Raw genomic sequence first — 6142 nt, 5'->3', positions numbered from 1 at the left:
GTGGCAACAGTTACCTCAGATTCACATTTGTTTTGTTTAGTTCTCTCTCCCCCATCTCCACCCACTAGGGTATCAGCAGAGTAATTTGGGGGTGTTTTACATTGCTATGTGCCCGAGGATTAAAAAAAGGGTATGACGCAGATATACTACGTGAACATTTGGGGACTAAAGGCAAGTGACCTGAGAGCATTCAAGTGAGTGAGGAATGTTACGGGCATCTTCATGTTTTCAGATGTTTTGGCACCACCAGTGCAAGTGACAGTGACATTGTGTGGACCCCGGTATCTGCAGTTAGATGTGATGGTCAGAGCACAAACCAGAGTAGATCTTGCACTGTATTTCAAAGCTGAGTGACAAAAGAGGACCCCACCCAGAGTCTCCATTTCCTCAGTATTTAAAAATAGGCACAGTTTTAGAACTGACCTTAGTGGTCCACAGAAAGATTCAATGATTGTGCGTGGAAAGGATTTAACAGAGTGGTTCTCGATCTATGGGTCGCGACCCCTTTGGGGGAGTCCAGTGACCCTTTCATGGGGGAAAACACAGATGTTTACATTATGATTCTTAACAGGATCAAAATAACAGTTATGCAGTAGCAAGGAAAATAATTTTAGGGTTGGGGGTCACCACAACAGAAGGAACTATATTAAAGGGTTAGTTAAAGCATTAGGAAGGCTGGGAACTATTTGTTTAACCAAAAGAACATTCCAGTGTGCAGTTAGCCACTGGTGTTAACCACTGGTATTCCTTAAGGCTTCCACAATGGTGTTTGGAGAAATCACTGGCTCCTATCCTCAGGCTGCACCTTATGCACCAGATATTCATTTCTCTGCTTCTGCCCTTTTCAGGGTGAACCACTCTGGGAGGGTCTCCATCAGCCTTTCTGCAAGGAGCCGTCCACCTCATTCTGGAGTCTACCCTCACTGAGCAGGAAGCAGGAAGGACAGCTGAGAGAAACCAGTGCTGGAAAGAACAGGAACTAGCAAGGGGAGCCGAAGATTGTTCTCACACTTGTTGGAAGTGGGAAGATAGGGGGTGTTTTGAGGTTTTTGATCAAGGTAATGACATGTTCAAAGACAGCTGTCACAAAGATGAAACTGGTATTGTGGAGTGTTGTCTTCTACAAGGAAGGGGGCAGGCTTGGTCTGAAGCGGTGTAAGATGGGAGTAAGAAGGTGCAGGGCTAGATTTGCAGACGTTGTAACGGAATTGGTGGCAGGCTCAGAGCCTAGGGACTGGAACAGCTTTCTGGGGGCCCCCAGCGCTGGCACTGCACAAGATACACTTGCTTGATTTTTGTTTTCTCATCCACGCATGAAAGGTTGTGAGTACCAAGCTGGCTAAGATTGGAAAAGCGCTTCAGACAGAGCCAAGTGTCTAATACATCTCTGTAAGGTGTGGGGACTGGAAATCGAGTTCTCTAAGACCAGGAAGAGCCTGAACAGGGTTGTCAGGACTTGGCAGGAAAGTAGGTACACAATAAAGGAAGATGATGGAAAGGACATCAGAGGGATGCAGAACTGGAGGCTGGGTACTGGGCCACCATTAACAAAGCCTCACAGAGGTGGGAGAGTGGTCCTAGCAGGTCCTCCTCCTGTGCAGCCTGGGAGACACCATACACTTTGTGTGCATGAAGCCACCTGCTTCCTGCTCTAAAGTCCAGACACGGAGCTCAGAAGAAGCATCAGGCAGCCAGTCTAGAATGGAAGTAAGGTTCTAGATTCTAGCTAAATAGTATGTAGACAGTAGCTGACTCTCAGAACACATGAGGACATCCTGGGAGGGGGAAAGCAGGCAGAGGCAGGAGAGTTCCCCTCCCCCAACATCTCCAGCAGGCTGACTGGGTGAGAGAGGGCAGGTGTGTTCCGGCTCCATTTCAGGCAGGAGGTGTGATCGCAGCCGCGTCCTTTCCTCTCCTTTCAGCTCCACACCGTGGCAGCCCATCCCCGCTTGCTCACCCTGCTTTCTGCTCAGGTTCCCAGCCAGGTTGTTTGAGGCCAGTGCCAGGGAGGGGAGGGGGACGAAGGTGTGGACAGAAGCCACTTCTTGTCTTACAGATGTGGAAGTTCCAGGCCAAGAGGTTGAGTGACTAACCCAAAGTAACACAACTCGCTGGGGGCCAAGCTGGGGTGAGGAGAGTTCTCAGCCCGGTGACCCTCAACCCAAGGCAATGCCAGGGGGGCACACATAGCCAGGGCCAGGTAGAGAAAGGTCAGAAGGCTTCAGATATTTTGGGTTGCCTAACTACCCAGCACCACACCCTTGTCAAGTCTACACACTTCCTGCTCCCCTCGCCATCCCTGGTGGAGGAGAGAGAGAGCTTGTGCCTTTTCTCCTTGCTCTCCTCCTCCTCTTTCTCTTCCTTCTTCACTTTGTTTTTTGAGGGACAAAAAACCCCATCCCCAGGCTTTCGAGGGCAATGATGGGTAGCCAGGGGAGGAACAGAACAGAGCAGCCACAGTCCGGGCTGGTCCAGGCAGTTCAGGCAGGGTGTTGTGCTAACAGCCCCCTCCCATATCCATGTCTGCTCCCCACAAATGCCAAAGCCTGTTATTCCTCGCAGCTTCTACCCAACATACTACGGACCTCATTTCAGCATCCTTAATGAAGAACAGACACTCCCTTTCCACGTGGTCTGCAAGCCAGAGTTTCTCCTCAGAGAGAATAGCTAAGTGGTAAAGCTTGTGAGGACACAGCCCCTCTTTGCTAGAGCGTCCGTTGCTGTCTTCTCATTTCTCATCTCAAGGCACATATACCAGACACAGTCTGTGAAAAGTCTGGGCCTTCGCAAGCAGTGACCCTCTCAATCCACTGCAGGGGTTGCCTGCAGATTGTGGGCCCACACTCCTGTCCCTTCTTGCCTTTCTTATGTTGTTGTTGTTTGAGACAGGGTTTCTCTGGGTAATAGTTGGAACTCTGTAGACCAGGCTGGTCTTGAACTCACAGAGATCTGCTTGTCTCTGCCAGCCAAGTACTGGGATTAAAGGCATGTACACCTCCCAGAGTCTCTGCCCTTCTTTCTCCCCCCCCCCATACCTGGATTCTACTGGGATCTAGACAAGGAGAAGTCAGCCAGTAGGTGGGACTGGAACATGTCCTGATTAAGGCAGGAGTAGGGGTTACAGGCTCTGCCCACCCAGCCTGGTGCCCATCCATTCTGCTCCACCCCCTTGTAGCCTGGTTCAGGTCCATTGCAAAGTAGAATAATAGCACATACAAAAGTTTCCAGGAGCTCATGTTCTGGTCCAGGCTTAGCCACTCACTTCGGAAAGCCCTGACAAGTCATCTCTTTCCTTTGGGTCTTGGTTCCAGCTCTACCAGTTCCTGGAACAGGCATGAGTTCCCTTCCCATCATGCATTCTGCTCTGTGTACCTTTCTGCTTATCCACCAGATGGAATGTGATTCAAAGGTACAGGCTGTGCATCTCGATCCTCCCATCTCCGCTCTGTCCCTGACACCTGATGGAACTCAGTAATGAAGAATATAGGTGCTGGAATCAGATCAACATGGGCGTGAGTTCTTGTGCCTCACTAACTCAATGAATGGCCTTAGGTGACCCTCAGACCTCTCTGAGCTTACTTCCTCCTCTGTAGAGTAGGCATACATTAACAAATGTACTAATCCAATGACTTTTTAAACTGAAGAAAAATATTGGTTGCTTAGGCTAAGCTCAAACTCAACGCAATCCTCCTGCCTCAGCCTCCCAAGTGCTAAGATTAAAAGTAGGTACCATCACACCCAGCTTTCAGTAACTCTTAATAGAGGTCCACTGCATGTCAAGAACTAATGTATATGCAGGGATCCCAGCTTATAGGGCTCACTTGGTAAGACTCTGAGTTTCTGTCACGGGCATTGATTATGAAGACTAAGAAGATCTATTGATAAGGCATGCTACAGTGCGTGCGTGCAACACAGTCAGCCTAACAAACATTGATTCTTAACAATCCATCAAGAACCCACAATGCTCTGGCACATTCCATGGGCTGAGGAGACAGAGGCGTGGCACTGTTCACACCTCCAAGGGACCCAGAGTCAAATGTCCCCATCACGCATCAAGGGACCTTTATCAGCGTCCAGAAGTTTAGATCCAACACCAACTAGCACTTCATGCTACAAATAACCGTAAAACTCTAGAGTGCCCGGTCTAGCAGAGATGTCTGTCTGGGCATGCTTGGCATCTGCCAGCACAGTGATGTTAGGTGATCCAGAGGAAAGAGCTGTTGTGTCTGGAGGGAAGGTCAGAAAGATCCATAGACCACTGCAAGATGATAAAACATTATCCCTAAGGACTCAACACACTGCTGGATGATGTGACACACACCTTTAATCCCAGCACTTGGGAGGTAGAGGCAGGCAGATCTCTGTAAGTTACAGGCGGGCCAGGGCTACACAGAACATCCTTGTCTCGAAAAACCAAAAGGGGGAAAAGAAAAACCCAGCTACACAGAGAAACCTTGTCTCTAATAAACAAAAGGAAAAGTTACAACAGACTTTGGTTGCGGAACAGAGAAATCAATCTGTAGCTGAGCTGAAAACTTAAGGGAAGACGCTGTGCAGGAAGACGCTATGCAGGCTGTTGTGGGGGGACAGTCATCAGTAGCATCACACAATGGTGGCCCTTGGATGACGCAATAGTACCCTGCTGGGCAAGATGCAGCCACTAGTACAATCAGCATGAAGGCTACGGGGGCAACCATCTCCTTCTGTGTGGAGCAGTGGTCTGCTCTTCAGGAGAGAATTTATACCCAGTACTGCACACCTAGTTAAAAGCCCATGGCTCAAGAGGTCACAGGACCTGGGGAGACCCCTCTACTCTTGTTTTGATAAATCGGCACATTGTCAAACTACCTTTTTATTATTTATGGTTGGACCTGTGCATTGGCCATGCTCTCAGCCTCGGCCATGGAAGCTCCTTTTCGCAGTGGGCAGCACCTGGCACGGAGACTCTAACTGATCACAGCTCTGAGAACGAGTGCTCGACGATAAACAGGACATCTAAATCAACATTTGCCACCAAGGCTAGGGGACATAAAGGAAGAGGAGATGAAAAGACCTAAGAACTGAAGAATGGTGTGTGTGTGTGGGGGGGGGTGCACGTGTGAAAGGCTGTCTTCTGGATATAACATGGCCACTGCATTCATGAATTCACTGCAGCTGTGGTAACCTGTGAAAAACCTAACCAACAACATCAACCAGCAATCCAGCTAAGGAGGCACTAATTGTCCTCAGTAAGTTAACAATTGCAGAAGGAAGGAAGGAAGGCTCTCCATGACACACAAATTAACAGTAGGGAGGTTGGGGAGGAGTAAAACATGAGGCACCAACTTTGTGCTTTATTCCTGAAGGAAGAAGATGTCTCTTCCAGCCGGGGTGTGGGGGTTAGAGGGTGGGGGACAGGAGGCTAACCAGTTATGTTCACAGGCACAAAGACACCTCTCTAAGAGGTGGGATTTGAGGACCCTTCCCAGCCTCTGTTCTACCAGGCTCAGAACCCTACCACTAGAATTCATCTCCTGGGCCAAAGCAAGATGGCTCAGCTGGGAAAGATACTTGGAAGATCTCAGTTCGATCCCCAGAATCCACTGTTGGAGAACCAAGTCTCAAAAGTAAGCCGTCCCTCTGGCTGTTGTAGCTGGGCTGTTCTTACCCAAGGGAAGGAGACCAGGATGAGCCTCTTATGGATTAGAAGTTTTTATTAAGCCACATAGACCTGACCTGGGCACGCACTCCTGTGACAAGTCGAGAGCCCCTAAGCTGAGTGAGCAGTCAAGATGGGTAAAAACCGTAAGTTTGGTGATGGCTGTTAGGAAGCATGAGGGGATATGAACTTTAATAAGAACAGGGCACAGTTGTGTTACCAAGGCATTTCTGTTTGATTGTGGAGCAGAAAGCCTTGTGGTTACTGGAGCAGAACACTGGGTTAGCCAAAGTTTCTTAAGTACTGTACACGAGGGTCAGGATGACCTTAGTTTTTCAGCCTGAGGTCAGGTCAGAATTTAGTGAATATGTTTTTCTCACTTTGTGACCTCCCCAGCCCGTAAACACACACACACACACACACACACACACACACACACACACACACACACACACACGAGAACAAGAAATCCATTTCCTCGGGTAAGCATTTAGACTCCAAGAG

Source organism: Micromys minutus (assembly GCF_963924665.1).
Source record: "Micromys minutus genome assembly, chromosome: 27".
Lineage (NCBI taxonomy): Eukaryota > Metazoa > Chordata > Mammalia > Rodentia > Muridae > Micromys > Micromys minutus.
The sequence above is the reverse complement of the archived record's forward strand: the minus strand, read 5'-3'. Positions refer to the sequence as shown.